Below are 18,801 nucleotides of genomic sequence, written 5' to 3'. Positions count from 1 at the left end.
GTTCCTTAGCAACAAAATTAGGCAATGACACCGATAATGACCATGCATCAAAACCCTTGTCTTAACCACAAACAATGAATAGAATATTAGGAATCACATATATGCAGACTTAAAGTCTGTTCCATTTAGAAGTTGGCCGCACAAAATCGTTCATTTCTCCAAGGGGAAATAAAGTACAAAAACGCTAAAGGTTTCATTTTGTAGGATTTTTATTTAGCTTTAAGGGAAGAATACAACAAAAAATATTCATCAGCTTTTCGGATGAATTTTCGAACTTTTCGCGGATTACCTCTCATCATGTCTTGCACAGTAGTAGTGTCAACCTCATATACCATCCTTTTCCACCACTTCTCCAAATCAGATGATGTTTTGATTATTTTGCCCAAAATTTCTCAATGGGACGAAAATCTGGACAATTTGGGGGATTGATACTTTTCTCAATAAAATCGACATTATTCTGCTTATACAATTCTATGACATCGTGGCTGTAATAGAAGCTGGCTAAGTCAGGCCAGAACTTTACGGGACCTTCATGTGATTGAATGAACGGCAAAATTATGTTCTGGAGACACTCCTTCTTGTAAAGTTGTCCATGCATAGTTGCTCCAGTAGTGATGAAAACCTTTGTTTTCTTTCCGCAACTGCCTTTCCAAATCATCAACTTGCGAACGAATTTATCTGCAAAGACAAATTTTAATTTATCCAGAGCATCCCCCTAACGTTTAGCAAAGTAAAATGTTTGGCCCGGGATTTGTCCAAAGTCCATTTTTACGTATGTTTCATAGTCCATCAAAATGTGAGTGTGCAGAATTTTTTCACGTCTGTCACGTTCCATCTTCGAACAAGTATATGAATCCTGATTAAATTTTCACTAATTAATAAACAACCTTTCTGAATCAAAACGCTGTCAATAGTTTCTTGCTACCACAACTAGAGGCGCTACCGTAATTAAAAAGATGCGGCCAAATACTAACTGGAACTGACTTTACTAACCCATTTTTTTTTCCATGTTTAAAAATCATCCCTGATCTAGGGAACCCAAGAACTTATCAGTATTACCAAGGCTTAAAAAGTATCAAGGACTAAGATGTGTTCCTTTGATTACTGAAAAATCCTCTTCCTCTAGTTAGAAGTAATCAGGGCTAGACATCTGTGGTAGCTCTTACATCCCGGAACGTACCACGAAAAGGTGATCTGCGTTACGGGGCCCTCTTCTCGTCGAGTCTCATCGTCTCTCATCATCGACAGGTGAAAACTTGCGAAAAAACTCTCTGATGAGACAACGATTCCCCATTTCCATGCTCCTCCCCTGATCCTTCCCTCAAAAAGGATACCCTTTAAACCTCGTGTAAACCGCGAATAATCGGTCCACCCCTATTGGGCGTAGTATTAAGTTATTCTTGTTAATCTACAAGCAATGAAATATCGGCTCCGTAAAGCTAACGCGATTGATCCTTCTAAATACATAAAATGGAAAAAAATACCGCTTCCCTCAGGGCTTCCAAAACCTGTTCCAGGTTACCATATGACCAATACGATCCAGAAAAGATGATATGGCATTGTCCATACAATTCTGAGAACAATGATATGTCGCTCGACAGGTTTCTGTGGGAGTTGAAAATAGACCACTTCCCCCAGGGCTTCCAGAACTTCTTCCGCGGCTACCCTGATGACGAATGTGGTGCGGTATATTAACATGGTCATGAATAATTAATATATGGTAGGATTTCACCAACGTAAAATAACGTATGGCACAAATTTCGTTAGTATACTAACGAAGTAGTACAAAGAAGTAGTTAGCTAGAAATATTACAAATGCCCCACTTATATCCACCCCCTACAATAAGGAGGGAGGGTCTGTTGTGCTATCAGACATCAAGGTGATTGCAAATTAGTTGTATTTTCGTCGAAATCAAAACATTAGACAGCACAAGTTCGTTCCGGTCGGTTCAGGTGTTTCCTTGTAGATACATGTTATTTGCTGAGGAGAAGCAATCAATGTCTGACATTTGCAGATTTATAAATCTCGTAAATCTTGAGATGTGTGCTCTTGCTAGAACTAGATAATTGCGTAGTGTGATAAGAAAAAAGGACTCTATAAGGAAACACCTTGAGGGTTTGTCATGTTTTTAAACGGTATTAGAAGTAAATAAAATGAATACCTCCCATCAAATAAAAATCATAATAATTTCAAAGGACAATCAGGACAAAGGTTTTCATATGTATCAATGCTTTGTATTCGTAGGGATAACCAAACAAAAGAATGTGATCTTAAATACGTCTTAAAATAATGATGATGATGATGGTCCCACCTCTTACCCCTGCAAAGGTTTGAGCAATAATAACCTTCTGGATATAGAAGCTCAAATGATTTGATACAGTACATGATTGATTTAATTCCTGGTCAAATCTAGGTCCAGCATCACCATGGACGGTAAAATGATTCAATTGTTCATTCAAAGAGATAAATTTCTCATATGCTCTCCAGTTCGTTGGGAAAAATGAGAAAATGAAGTAAATTGACAAATGCATATGTGCAAAATAATGTCGCCAATTTCATCACAACAGGCTTGTTGATCATTGTCATAGTACCCACATATTATTATTTTTTCAACGTTTGAACAACAAAAATCAAAGATAGAGTAATGTAAGTGAAAATCAAAAAATTTCCAATGCTAATTAACTGAAATCTACATACAAAATTCAAATTATTGGCGCGACCTATAGACCTTTATCAATCTTCACCATTTTTGCAAAGGCTCACTGGAGTCAAACTGGAGGGTGGCCTATCAGAAATTCATCACTTTTTTTTTAAACGAAGCACCCTACCCTACACAGACTGATGATTGCAAGCTTGTCGCTTGTCGCCTGTGGATAATCGAGGGCCCCAATAACAATCTGAATGCGTTGTAAATCATCCCGAAAGTGAAAACCACAAGCAGCTGCGGTGTCGTCACGTGAGCAGCCGAACCGATGGAATCGTCTGCGGTTGGTATGCACAGTATTTAGCGGGTTGTTGTCAAACTAGATCAAATAAACGGATTTCACCGCAAAGGTTTACACAATTACTTTGTGCTCGACCACCAAACCAGGAACATACGATATTCACTGCTGAGAACTGGCAATGTGGTTTTAAACAGAAGTGGTGTGACCAAGGGTAAACATTCCCGCCACAACTTTATGTGCACATTCAAACGCATAACATGGCAACCAAGGCCACCTGACTTCATCCCCTTTGCATTGCATAGTGGTCTAAAGCCGAAAAAAAAAAAACCGTGATCAGTCCGCATCGTGCTCTCTTGCCGTGCGGATCTATTTGCTTTTTGCTGAAGGAAGTGTTACTACTACCTAAAGCTACAACAAATTTAAACAGCACTTTTCAGTGCTCAACCTGTAAAAATTTTCTACCTTGTTCCAACTCTTATTCCTCTTCGATCCTTGTTTGGACCCTACCCGAGGTAATCCTGCTTGGATATCGATTTGGAAAATTCCTCTTCGATCCTTCAGATTCTTATAGTAATCTGCTTGGAAGTCGAATTGGATAAAAATTTACTGCCGCCATGGCGCCTAAACGCAAAAGAAAGGGGCAAACTCTTGACGCCCCTTCTGATGAAATTAATTTGAGTAATCAATTTGATTTGCTCACGGATGATGAGAATGATCCATCATCCAAGAAAAATTCTAGTAAACTTTCAAGGCTTAATGCCACGAAGGAAAAGATTCCCCCTATTGTGATAACCACTACCGATTTCCATGCTCTTCGCATGGAACTTTTGAATTTCGTGAAAGTTAAGTTTTCACTACAAATTGGACGTCGGGGTGAATGCCGTGTATTGGCTGAAACCTTGGACGGATTTAAATGTCTTCTCAAGTATCTTACTGAGAAGAAGCACAAATTTTTTACTTACGACACCAAAACTGAACGTGTGTTCAAGGTTGTCATGAAAGGACTGCCCAGTGGTGAATCCCTGGATCAGATCAAAGATGAACTGGCAAAATTACTTGGAGTTGTGCCACTCCAAGTAATCAAAATGAAAATGAAATCCCGTCCTGGCGATTCGCGCAACGGGATTTCTAATGATTTTTATTTAGTTCACTTCAAGTCTAGTGAACTAAACAACCTTAAGGCCTTAGAAAAAGCTAGCCTTATGCTCCATGTCCGAGTGAAGTGGGAACACTTCAGGAAGACTGGAGGAAATTTCCAAAACCTCACCCAGTGCCGTAAGTGCCAGGGATGGGGTCACGGAACTAAAAATTGCTACATGCCAGCTAAATGCATGAATTGTGGTGATTCCTCTCACGCAAAGGACGACTGTCCTGTGAAGGAAGATCCTAAGAAATTTAAATGTTCAAATTGTGGTGAAAACCACAAATCCAATTTTTGGGAATGTAAGACTCGCAAAGCGATCCTACAATCTCGTTCTAACCGTCAGGTAGGAAACGCTCCACGTTTCCGACCAGGTACAAATTCCTCTGCTGTTAACAACGGTCAGCGAGGAACAAATTCTACATTCGTACCCGTAGGTACAAATATCTCCCCTGCTTCAAATGTTTCATCTGTACCTACTCCCCTTGCTGCTAACAATGTTCAGCGAGCTAATGGAGCTACCTATGCTGCTATTGCAGCGGGTAGAAATCAAAATACTAACCAACGTTCTAACGGAAATTTTGACAATTTTGACTTAGGAAGCATTACTGCCCCCAAAATGGAATTTTTACAGAATTCATTAATTGACATGATTTCTGATATGCTTAAATCTAACTCCATGTTTGATGCTATTCAAACTGGAGTAAAATTTGCAAATAATATTGTCATGACTTTAAAATTCAGTAATGGATTTTAAAGCATTAAATATTGTAAATTGGAATGCTCGATCTCTTAAAGATAATGAAGACGAGCTATATAACTTTTTAAGAGTTCATAACGTGCATATTGCCGTTATAACTGAAACGTTCCTTAAACCTGCCCATAAGGTTAAGAAGGACGCAAACTACTTGATTTATAGAAATGATCGTCTTGATGGACCCTGTGGTGGCGTTGCCATCATTATTCATAGACGAATCAAACATAAAATTCTTTCTTCATTTGAAACCAAAGTTTTTGAAACTTTGGGAGTTTCTGTTGAAACAAAATTTGGACAACTTACGTTTATAGCTGCCTATTTGCCATTCCAATGCGTAGGCCAGCAAAAGAATTTTCTCAAGGGTGACCTCCAGAAACTTACCCGTCATAGGTCTAAATTCTTCATTATTGGTGATTTTAATGCAAAACACCGCTCATGGAATAATGCTCAAAGCAATTCCAATGGTAATATTCTGTTTGATGATTGTTCTGCAGGTTATTACACTATTCAATATCCAAACAGCCCAACATGCTTTTCTTCTATAAGAAATCCCTCCACTATTGATTTGGTCTTAACTGATTCATGTCAACTTTGTAGCCAATTGGTTACCCATGCTGACTTCGGTTCTGATCACCTTCCAGTAACTTTTGAAATATCCCAAGAAATAATTTGTAATCCCAACAGCTCTACTTTCAATTACCATAGAGCTGATTGGGAGCAGTATCGAACATTTATGGAATATAACTTCGATCCAAACATTCCTTTGCAAACCAAAGATGAAATTAATTATGCTCTTGAATCTCTGACTACTTCTATAGTTGAAGCAAGAGCTGCCTCAGTACCAAAATGCGAGGTTAAATTCGATTCAATTATAATAGACGATGATCTTCAGCTCTTGATCCGTCTTAAAAATGTCCGTAGGAGACAATATCAAAGAACACGCGATCCTGCCATGAAAGTTATCTGGCGGGATTTGCAAAAACAAATTAAAAAGCGATTCTCTGCCCTGAGGAACAAAACTTTTGAAAATAATATTTCTAAATTAGACCCGAGTTCCAAACCCTTTTGGAAACTCACAAAAATTTTGAAAAAACCTCAAAAGCCTATTCCAGCGCTTAAAGAAGGTGGTAAAATTTTGATCACAAATTTGGAAAAAGCTCAGAAACTTGCTAAGCAATTCGAGAGTTCCCATAATTTCAGTTTGGGTCTTACTAGTCCTATTGAGAATCAGGTTGCTCGGGATTTTCTGAATATTTTCTCTCGGGAAAATATTTTTGATGATTCCTGGGGGACTGATTTGGACGAAGTAAGGTCTATAACTAAAAATTTTCAAAATATGAAAGCTCCAGGTGATGATGGAATTTTCTATATCCTCATCAAAAAACTCCCAGAGAGTACCTTGTCTTTCTTGGTAAAATTATTTAACAGATGTTTCCATTTGGCATACTTTCCTGATAAATGGAAAAATGCAAAAGTTGTTCCAATTTTGAAGCCGGATAAAAATCCAGCTGAAGCTTCTAGCTACCGCCCAATAAGTTTGCTTTCTTCAATAAGTAAACTTTTTGAAAAGATAATTTTGAATAGAATGATGCTTCACATCAATACGAACTCAATTTTTGCAGATGAGCAGTTTGGATTTCGCCATGGGCATTCAACTACTCATCAACTCTTAAGAGTTAACAATTTAATTCGTTCAAACAAATCTGAAGGCCACTCAACTGGAGTTGCTCTTCTAGACATAGAAAAAGCATTCGACAGTGTTTGGCATGAAGGTTTGATTGCTAAATTGAAAAAGTTTAATTTTCCACTTTATATTATGAAATTAGTTCAAAATTATTTAACTGACAGAACTCTTCAAGTAAATTATCAAAATTCCAAATCTAATCGACTACCTGTTAGGGCAGGAGTTCCTCAGGGTAGCATTCTTGGGCCTATATTGTATAACATTTTCACTTCGGACCTCCCTGATTTGCCTCAGGGTTGCCACAAATCTTTGTTTGCTGATGACACAGGCATTTCCGCTAAAGGAAGAAGTCTTCGTGTTATTTGCAGCAGACTGCAGAAAAGTTTAGATATTTTCTCTTCTTATTTACAAAAATGGAAGATTTCTCCCAACGCTTCCAAAACTCAACTTATAATATTTCCACATAAGCCTAGAGCTTCGTTTTTGAAACCTAGTAGTAGTCACATAGTCACTATGAACGGAGTTCCAATTTCCTGGTCAAACCAAGTGAAATATCTTGGATTAATACTTGACCAAAAATTAACTTTTAAAGATCACATTGAGGGCATTCAAGCCAAATGTAACAAATATATAAAATGTTTGTATCCTCTTATAAACAGGAAATCCAAACTTTGCCTGACGAATAAACTTCTAATATTTAAACAAGTTTTTAGACCGGCCATGCTTTACGCTGTGCCAATATGGTCTAGTTGCTGCACTACCAGGAAAAAAGCACTTCAAAGGATTCAGAACAAAATTCTGAAAATGATTTTGAAGTTGCCTCCCTGGTACAGTACAACCGAAGTACATAGAATTTCGAATGTTGAGACTTTAGCACAAATGTCCAACAAAATAATTAATAATTTCAGGCAAAAATCGTTGCAATCCTCAATTGCAACGATTAATTCCCTTTATACTTAGATAAGATTTAGTTTTAGTTTTTAGTTTTAAGATATCAATTGTTATACTGACATGCAGGTTAAAAAACCTGTTTAAAATACTGAATTGCCAAGACATGAACAATGTAAAAACACTTAGATATATATCATAACAATTAAGGCTGGTACGTTACTGCAGTAACTGGAGCACCTAGGTTAAAATGAAATGTAATTTATTTTGAATTTGGAACAAATAAAGAGTTAAAAAAAAAAAAAAAAAAAAAAAAAACCGTGACTGTTTGAGATTTGAGTGGAAAAACTTGACTTTAAGCATGTATTATCATGGGGAAATTTTCTTGAAATCAGGAGATCTAACTTTTGATCTATTTGATTTTTTTTGTTAATCCTCCTAGGAGTGAGATGAAACATTTTTTTTTAAATGTTATAATAACGCAGTGGTGGCAGTTGTAGAACATATTTATATTTTCCTAATGTTTTTTTCCATGACCTGATAAAAGGTTCTACTACCAGGGTATCGTAAACTTAATCAATTACAATAACAATTACAATAACAATTACAATAACAATTACAATAACAATTACAATAAAAATTACAATAACAATTACAATAACAATTACAATAACAATTACAATAACAATTAAAATTACAACATAGTATTACAATAAAGTTCACTGAAGACACTAACTTTCTATGTGCTTCTAATCGGGTTTATTTATTTATTTATTTAATTAAATCTTCAACATAATGTTGTACCGATATTTTCTAGGCTAGGTGTCGAATTCTATGTCTGTAAGTAGACTTACTAATGTTAAAATCATATACATCAAACGTTTCATTAAACACACGACAGCACAAAGTCCACGGTTCGTTGAATCCATAGTTGGGTCCGGTGGGTAGGTTTCCACAGAAGCGTGTAACTACGTAGAACTCTTTGAGGAGCATTGATGTAGATTTGGCTCACAAGAGAGTTGCAATCCACGTCACCGTTAAGCAATCCAAACACGAAGAGTCGCTGAAGTAGTTTCCTCCTTGCTGCCAACGTGTCCAGGTCAATCAGCCTGCACCGTTCTTCGTAAGGCGGCAAATTTACCGAATCGTTCCAGGGCAGAACACGTAAAGCGTATCTTACGAAGTTTCGCTGAATGGCTTCGATTCTGTTAGCTTGAATAGCGTGAAAGGATGCCCACACAACAACAGCATACTCTAGAATACTGCGGACGAGAGCACAGTATAGTGATTTCAGCGCGTAGATGTCCTGGAATGCGTTTGTGTTTCGTTTCAAGAAACCTAATGTGGCGAATGCTTTAGCAGTTATCATGGAGATGTGCTCATTGAATCTGACTTTAGAGTCGATGATAACACCCAAATTCTTAACTAAAGAAACGAAGAGCAAACTACTGAGTCCTATCCTATAGTCATGTCGTAAGAGCTCGCGTGAACGGCTAAAAGATATTGCGCAGCATTTTGTGACATTAACCTGCATACCGTTCAATGTACACCAGCGCAAAAGGGAATCAATATCCTTCTGGAGTGCGCAACAGTCAAGTCTTGACTTAATTGTACGAAAGATCTTTATCGGCGAACATAAGTTTCGAAGAACACAGTCGACTACACAGATCGTTCACGAACAGGATGAAAATTAAAGGCCCCAAATGGCTACCTTGGGGAACACCAGAGGGTATCTCGAAACTAGGCGATTTAACACCGTTAATGCTCACATAGGCTGAGCGGTCAGTTAAGTAAGACTGTAGCCACTTCGTGGCCCAATTAGGTAATCCCATACACCTCATTTTGTCCACTGCAAGCACATGTGGAACCCTATCGAACGCCTTACTGAAGTCCACGTAGATCGCATCAACTTGTCGTCGTTTTTCAATGGAGTTGATCAGCGAGTTGACAAACACCATTAAGTTGGTTGTTGTAGAGCGTTTCCTCACGAAGCCATGCTGATGTTCGGTAATTATTGGCCTAACCGCTTGATATACGACATCATATACTTGGGAGGCAGCTTAGAATCGAAATTTCGCGATAGTTTTCAACGTTGTGGATGTTTCCAGCTTTGAGAATAGGTGTGATGGACGCAACCCTCCACATTGTGGGGAAAACACCACTAACTAGCGAACGATTGAAGATAATCGACACAGGTGAAGCGAGAGATGCAGAAAATTTCTTAATGAACGATGGCGGCAAACAGTCTGGACCAGGGCCTTTAGAAGGATCTACAGATGCAAGAACTTTCATCACCTCTTCAACAGATACATCCAACTGCGGCAAATGCAAGTTGTAATGAGCTATGCTGCTCATCCAGTCACGACGATCATCCGGAGAATGAGCGGGAGGGGTAGTCGAAAAAACATCCTTGAAGAATTTTGCCAAGAGATCAGAAGCTTCTTCCGCGGAGTCAGCACGAGCTTCTTTATAGGACACATCGAGTGGTATACCGCCATTCCGCCTAAGTTTCTTCACGTAGGTCCAAAAAGACGATGGATCCCGCTTTGCCTCCGACTCAATGCGCAATACATATTCATCGAAAACTGTGTTCAACCGGCTGGTGTAGTGCTCCTCGATGTCATGAAGTAATCGCCTGTTTTCCTCAGTCCGTTGTTTGAAAAGACGTTTCTTTGCTTTCCATAGCCTGTTTGGGAGGTTCCTAAGTTCCGTGGTCCACCATGGTTGATTGTAGTGAACACGGAGGCAATGTCGTCGAATAGGAGTATATTAGACCACAGTTCAACGCTCTATCTTTGTCCTGGGTAAAGAACACTGCCGATCCAAGCTTGTCTCAATACGACGCACATAGGAGTATTTGTTCCAATTAGTTGACCAAAAGTCCTAAATCTACATTGTGTAAATCTCATGAATTTTTATTTTTTTAGTAAAACATCGTAGCCATCATACAGCTACCATTCTGGACCAGAATAATGTTTTTCTAAGCCCTCTAACAGTATTGGCAAAATCAGAAATCAATTGGTATTTTTTCCGCTCACATGTGCTCGCAATATCACGCATGATATTGGAACAAAATATCATGCTTGATATTGATTTTACAAGCTCCTTTGATATTGCGAGACTAGTCACAACGTGCAAAAATCAAGCTGAGAGTTGACTCGACACAAAAATAATGGAATCACATCGTTTTCTTACAATGAAAAAGCATAGTTTGCTATCTCTTTTTAATCTTCACCGATGGCAGACGCGAAAGGACTGCTGCAAGCCGTTATGGAAGTTTTGGTTCCATTCGGGTATAAAGCAAAAATCTTTAAACTCAATCTCACCACAGTTTGATGAGATTTGAAGTTGGTGATTTTTGTTAGCTTGATATTCCGAGCTGCGATATCACAGCTTGCAAAATCAACCGCAGTTGTTTGCTTGTTGATTTTTGTCAATGAAAATCAAGCTTGATCTTGGGTGTTGGTGCGATTTGATTTTTTGATATTTTCCGAACACTGCCCTCTAAACTGCCGTTATTGTGTAATCACTTGGTTGTATTTAAAAGTGAATTATGTCAGTAATGCGGTGCAAAAAGATAAAAAAAAAAAAAATATAATCGATATTTTCATCTTGCATGCAAACTTAACAATCCTGAAAATTACATGCAACGTAAAATTTACAAACGATAAAAAATGGAGCATTTAGTGAAATTGTATATGTAATTTTACAGATTTTTGTATGTAACTGATTCAAACCTGTAAATTTAAACTTCCATGTTAATTACACGTTTTTTTTTTATAAATTGCATTGGATTCAAATGACAAAGATGACATTTTTTCTGTGTAATTATTCGAAAGGTAAAATGATTTTCTACAGCTTTTAGGTCTAAATAAAGAAAACTAACATGTAGGTATATTGTAAATACTTTCCGGGCTGATTCCTCTTTGCAATTTTCTTGAAATTTTTCATAAAAGATGCTTAAGTGCAATTGTTGGAAGTCCTGACCACTGCATTAAGTTTTTCAGAGTCTAGAACGTCATATTGGTGCATATTTAGGGTATTTTTATGATTAATAAATAATTTTCAGAGTTCGTTGGAAATGCTATATTAATATCAATATGAAGCTATAGTGTGATAATTTATTAACTAGAGAAAGTTCTGTAGAGGATAGATTCATAGTTCCGCTAGAGTACGGCTCCCAAGTAACAATTCTGCAATCATTTGGCACCCACTCTGATTTATGATGGTTTTGAAATGGCAATCAATAGTCCATTTAGTTTAAATACAGAATTTCACAGTGTAAAACGTTCCTGCTTAGTAGCTCACCTTTTCGCTGTTTTAAAAACCTTTTACAGTCTAGCGAGAAGTCAAAACTGTCTTGTTTTAAAATTAAATTTAAAGTAGTTCTCAATCCCACCATAAAACTGTTCTATAAATCAATCATAAACTTCATTAGCAATTCTGTTCTATCATTATAAAAGGAATCATAAAACCATTAGGTTTTAAATGAGAACAAAAGGCATATATTGTTGTCTTTTAGGATTTTAAAAGTGTATCATAAAATCTCCTCAGTTTATAACTTGAACTTTAAGGATGGATCCTCATAGTGAATAAAAACCAAATTTATGACAAGGACAGGCATGGAAAATCATTTACATTCATTTCGTGCATTCATTTACATTCATTTGCCCCTTACTTTTTTCATCAACAGAATTCCGCAAAATGATGTATGGAGCTTTCGTAGGTTTTGTTATTAACTACAACTTTTGCTCAAAACTAAAATCCGTATCTCTTATGCATCACGAATAAGAGTGGGCCAAACTTGTTACTGTTTTTCAGTGCATGTAAAACCACATTCACTAAAAAACAGTAGTGGCTTCTGTTCACTCTGGTTCGTCATGCAAAAGAGATACGGATTTGAAATAATAACAAAAGTTGTAGTTAATAATAAAACCTACAAAAGCTCCATACATCATTTTGCGGAATTCTGTTGATGAAAAAAGTAAGGGGCAAATGAATGTAAATGAATGCACGAAATGAATGTAAATGATTTTCCATGCCTGGACAAGGATATCTCTAAGGATAAACGAAGTTGAAGGAAAAATTCAAGCGATGCTAACGACGGTAAGTCGATTTCAGTAAAATTTAGTTCTTTAGAAGAAACAGCACGTCCGACGGAACGGGTACCATCAACGACTGAGCATCTGGTGGAGAAAAGTGAAGTGAGCGTGGTCCTCAAATTCGTTAAACATTGTAAAAACATTCTGAAAACAGACCAGCCTTCTCCAGACTTTGCGAATAGATGAAGATCGGAATAACTTGCGTCAGTACCGACAGCAAACCACTGAAACTGTCAGTTAGCGGACACTAGTTGGTTTCCGATCCATAGCTGCGGTTTTATTCGGAGAAATCACTTGGAAAAAAAATCATTCAACCGTACATTCCTGCATCATTTGATGGTGCACTTGCAGAACCATCCGGAAGATGAGGATCATTTCGGGAATGATCGAGGTTACAGCTGTGCAAAATGCGAAATGTTGTGAACACTTTCTGAGTAACTGCATCCAAGCCATCGGGAGAGAATCGCCTGGAAGAACGCTGATTCGCACAGCGCAACTATCGAAAGATAAACAAACTTTGACGTTTAAAATTTTGTAGGCATCATTGCCGCCATAAATGCTGCCATACATCTGAATGGATTGGGATCAAGCAAAATGGCTTTAGATAAATACAATACAGTCTACAAGCTTTTTTTTTTTCATAAAAGCCAATTCAAAACATAAGGTTTTTAATTGGCTTTTATGAAAAAAAAAAACAGTACTATTCAAACGCACACTCATTTACCTAACCCATACATTAATGAGTGAGAGGACTTGAAGTTTTCTTCAAATCCGCAGACAGTATATGAGCAAGTCTAACGCGCACTCTTTTACCTGTGGATTAGTACTGTCGCACTAATGGCCCTTCGCTCAATTTAAACTTATATTCAATTTTCACACTGCCGTACTCTAGCGGAACTATCAACCTATCCGCTTCAGAACTTTCTCTAGTTAATAAATTATCACACTACAGCTTTTTGATGGTATTAGTATAGCATGTCCTACGATCTCTGAAAATCGTAAATAATGTTGCAACATAGCACATAAATTTAATTAGAGAAATAATTGCACAGAAAAATAAGAACTACACTTCTAGGTGATTTTTTTTTTCTCCTTCACTATTACATAAAAACACACTATTAAATAGCAATCATGGAACCAATTTCAACAAAAAAATCTACGATTTTGGCCAACTTTTTGGGGCCAATTACTCCTATGTGCGACGACGCGCGTGGGTGGCCATCCAGGCACCACTACTGGCTGTTTGCTGTTGGTTTTATATTTTCTTCTCCATTTTTCGCGACATGATAAGACGACGGGAAAGCTGACGAAATATACAGAGCTTCGCTGTACGCCAAAGTTTTCACCATTCTTCTCGGTAATCTGTGTAGACATGGGATTCATGAGGGAAAGAAAATGGGATTTAACGTTGCAACTCAACCATTTTTACTTCGCTATGGTCAATGAATTCAGCATGGTTTTAGGTAGCTGCTCGATAATCTGCAACTGAAATGGAAATTCTAACTAAAATTGCTTCAAAAGTTGTATCCATTTTGGTATGATAAAAAAGGTATCAAATCGAAATCATGTTTCCTTTTATTGAGGAATCTTGTATCTCATAAATAATCTGCAAGGTGAGATGTGCAAATTGAAGTGCTGTAGAAAGCTTGAAAATACTAGGTACCCTTCTTTCGCAAGGAGAGAATACTTCAATAGTGATGAGTGTTATTTTTAACCTCCTTACCAAAAAGGGTAAGGATACCGCTTGATGGAAAACCGACATTCAATTCAAGGCCCAGGGGGTCGAGTGTCATTTACCATTTGACTCTGCTCAACGAGATCGGAAAATGTCTGTGGGTATGTATGTGTGTCTATTTGATTGAATAAAGTAAGTCGTAGAGCTACTCGGCAACCACCAAAGGCGTAGCAAGGATGCTGGTCTTGGGAGGGAGGGGGTGGGAATGGCCCTAGCTGACAATACATTATGAGGGTTTCGTCATCACAGGATGATAGTGAAGACCACATGAACGGAGGATGAGATATACCGAGCTGCGGTCCAATGCATGAAAATGAAGAGAGAGAGAGAGGATGTGGAGTGTATGTGAAATTAATCTAGTGGATAAAAAAAGTTGCCGACCGGGACTCGAACGACGAACGTTGCGATCATCAGACCAGCGCTATCTCCAGTGCTCTATCCATGCTTCGCAATATGGATAGGGGTCAAATTTGATAGAGATATAATATATATAATTTTGAAATAAATACTTGCACCGCAATTGTATCGTGTTTTAAAACTTCAGAGATTACGATCAAACTTAAATTTTTAATTACACCTGATTCTGAATAATAAATGCAAAAAGGATGAATAGTAGCTTGTTGATTATTCCAATAACTAGGGTAAATGTTGGCTTCAGCACCCATTGACTGTTTTCGGCAACCAAAATTTAAACGTTAATTTCACTATGTTTTCCCATCAACGCACTTCCCTGAATGTGTCCAAACGATTGTTTAGCCTTTCAGCTTCAATCTGATTATATTTGAACGATCGAGCAATCCAGTAATGCTACATTTTTCTTCAAATAAAGCATACGCACTACAAAATGAGGTTGATTTCGAGTTGCCGATAATAGAACAGCTTGTTAACACGCAGTTCTAATGGGAAGGTTGCCGAAGAAAAAGAGACTGCCGACAATAGTCACACTCACCTGAGAAGTTTGGAGTGTTGTAAAAACGCTTTCAAAACGTTTTGAAAAATTCTGTCGATTGGAATGGATAGAGAAGCAAGCAGCAGATGAATGTAAACAAACAGACACATCATATATGTGCGTGACGCTGAGAAAATGCTAGTAGAAGTGCAGACGCTGCTTGGATTGACGAGAATACGTAAATTCCCCTACTTTGGGCAGCATCTTGAAGAACAAATGAATAATTTTCGGAAAAATCACATATTATGACAACTTCTCCATTTTTAAGAGTATTTTTTGTATTTCTCAAGAAACTAGACTGCTGAGTTTCATTATAATCATGGGATACCAGTTTTTCCAACTTTTCGCAAAAATAAGGAACAAATCCATCTACTGGTTTTACAAGTTTCTCTAAACTACATCGATCAGTTGAAACCCATTGTTCAAAACATATTTCAGGCATACCCTGTCCCTCGAATTTTTCTGAAAAACTTCTTTCAAAATCTAAGAGACCTGGACAACGTTCGCATTCGCGGATATAACAATGTTTAGTTCTGGATTATGAGCTGCATAATATTTCTTCAAAATAATGGTTGAAATCTTTTTCGAATGAATATTTTCTAAGACAATGAAGCATTAAATTAATATTTTCATGGATGGTAAAAACACAAATATTGTGAGAACCTCAACTACCAAGTAATTTGCAATGCTTTGGTTTTAGTGCTGCAAATGAACTAAATCCAATGCTATTTTTAGTAACTTCTTGAAATTTAATAAAAGCTTCTCGCAATGTACAAACTAAAAGTCGCTTTTGAATATGAATCTTCTTACCTTCCTTCTTCACTGAAACGTAATCGTTTAGTCCTGGCGTGGCTCTGCTTATCTGGTCGCTTTCGAAGAACTGCAACACCTCGTTTTTAATTTCGGGATCCAAACCGTGTCCTAACCTTTCGTTGGGGTTGGCCAATACTCCTTTCCCGTTTGCCAAGCATCGAGCTTGCAATACAATGTATTTATTTGTTTCAAACTCGTCCATTACCGTTTGCGTTGACCAAGATTTCGGCAAAATCGTCAGAATCCTTTTTGATCGTCTCTCGATGAACCTGGATCAGCAAATCTTTCCTTCAGTTGTCCGTTCATCTCATTGTGTTCCACAACTTTCAATTTAAGTTGCTCCAGGTCATCTTCTTCCGCTTGAAAACCGAAGATGCGTTTCTTAATGCCATTGGTAATGTCCATATACTTTCTCCGGGGATAGTTAACATTCGGGAATTTTTTTTTGTCGATATTGGCGATACGTTGATACCAGCTATGCCCTTGTTGAATAGCTCAATATTATGCGTCCTGGAAAATTGTTGCTCTCCACTATCCTGAGATGATGCTGTTGTTATTGACGTAGTTGATGGTATTTCTTCGAGGCCATGTCAAGATGTAGATGTCTGCGGCTCCGCGATGTCCATGACTGACGGTTGCACTTCTAGTTCCTGATTTTCAGCACATGGTTCGATTCTATTTAAATTCAAGCGACACGTATCACAGATTGATAGAGATGTATCCAAATTAAATTTCCACTCTAGGGGTTTCAATCAAATTTTCGGATAATTTACGAAACTTTGACGAACACCGTTTATTAGGAAACGGTTTGCAACACTCGACCTTCTTGAATTCCATATTCAAATTATACTTGTTCACTCAAAAAGATTTTTTAGTGATGTCTGTTTTCAAAAAGATGGTCATGCTTAGATACAAACGTAGGTACCATTTGGATATTCAGGTATAAATATTGTTTTGGTATTGAAGCTACTCTTACAGAGAAGCTCTTTAAAAAATACCATGGAAGACATTATAATGTACCTAAAATAATAAAATGGATAGGTATATCAATATTAACAACTTAAATAGGATGAAACTACGCTTGATAATGAAAATAAGTGCAACTTAACTTGTGTTGGTTTCTATATTTAAAATAATAGTGTTTTCATTTCCCCTGTAAATTCTAAACGGGTTGTCTGATCGTTCAATCGTCAGAAGGCAAATTAAAGGTAAATATATGTGTATCTTGCTTAACTTATCAGTGCTGATGGATAATCACGATTAACTTATGAAAATGGCTTATTTTCTACAAAAAATTGATTTTGATGAAAGTAAATTTGAAATATCTCGAAAACGGTTATATTTAGGAAGTTTATCGTTATGAGCACTATCGTTTGAAATGATTTTTATAATCAAACTGAACATTTTGCCGTAAATAATGAAATTTTCAAAAATGCCTTGAAAGTTGCTCTTAGAAAAACTTTTTTATTGAAAGTTTGTCCATCCTAGAATTGTTTTCAAAACTTTTTTTTCTATTCAAGTTTTTTATTAAAAAAAAATATAAAAAAAAAATCAAAAATACGTTTTGTTTGTTATTTGAATTTTGAGGTTTATTTTTAATTTTTTTTTTGTAAAAAAACGAAAAAAAAAGTTACGTGTATATTTTTTTTTAAAAAGCCTTATAAGTTTCCTACAACTCCTTCTTAGTAATTTTTTTCTACAACCAACTGTTTTCGAAAAACATTTTTTTTAAGTAAGTGTGCAAAAAAAACATAGGCCCTTTTCAAAAATTAACCTTGAGTCAAAAGGGTCTCCTCTCCTGCGGAAAATACTTGATCTATCATACTGAAAATATGGGCAAATTATCATCCAAATCGAAGATGGACGAGCACGATTTCATGTTTTTTCAGCTCATTCTGGATGGAATCCCTCAAATGCAAAAAAATCATAAATCATAGTCGACGAGAAAAATAGTTCTTTACCTTAGTAGAGCAGGCGAAAATAAAATTGAAAAGAATAATGTTTCGCATAACTTTTTGCATTCTTTGCATCAAAATGCTGTATCTCAAGAAATACGCAAATGACTTTTTGCTGATAAGTGATTCTTATGTAAAGAAGGATGGGAAACACGATGGTGCTGTCAGAATGGAAATCTAAATATACTCATGCTGAGAAAATTCCGTTGAAAGTTTTAAAACGCAAATATAAAATACTTGGAAATACTGTACAAAAATAATAAATTCATATTTAGATTTCTTGTCTAATTTTATCATAAAACACTCCACAATGTTAATTGTAGTTTTTTTTTTCTTTGGTTTGTTTTGCCTCAATCTTGTGTTCCGTGCTGAGCACCAATGCTACCGACGCCAGGGAGGCAGCTCTCACACCTGGACCCTACCTATCTACCTATCGACCCATAAACTCATGAACCGGGGACCAATGGCTTCACTTCCCTTCCGAAGGAAGCCGTGATCAGAGATGTTATGCCTCAGAACATCCCGGTGGTGCCGACTGGGATTGAACCCAGGCCTGCTAAGGTGAGAGGTATCACGCTTACCAGTACACCACATCAAGCCACCACGGGGATTGTTGTGCAGTCTAGACATCTCTGCACCGACGATTCCCAGTTTGGAAAGGCTCTGGGAGATCGAGAATCTTGACAAAGAAAAATCCTTCACTCCTTCACTCTGTGAGGAACATTTCCAGCAAACTGTCTCAAGGGACGAGAATGGTCGTTACGTCGTTCGCGGGAAGAACACAAACTAAGCTTGATGATCATGCGAGGAATACACATCAAAACCTTGCAC

Source organism: Ochlerotatus camptorhynchus, unplaced genomic scaffold, assembly GCF_037179485.1.
Source record: "Ochlerotatus camptorhynchus isolate MF236.1 unplaced genomic scaffold, CSIRO-AGI_Acam_v1.1 ptg000398l, whole genome shotgun sequence".
NCBI classification, from domain to species: Eukaryota; Metazoa; Arthropoda; class Insecta; order Diptera; family Culicidae; genus Ochlerotatus; species Ochlerotatus camptorhynchus.
This window is presented reverse-complemented; position numbering follows the sequence as displayed.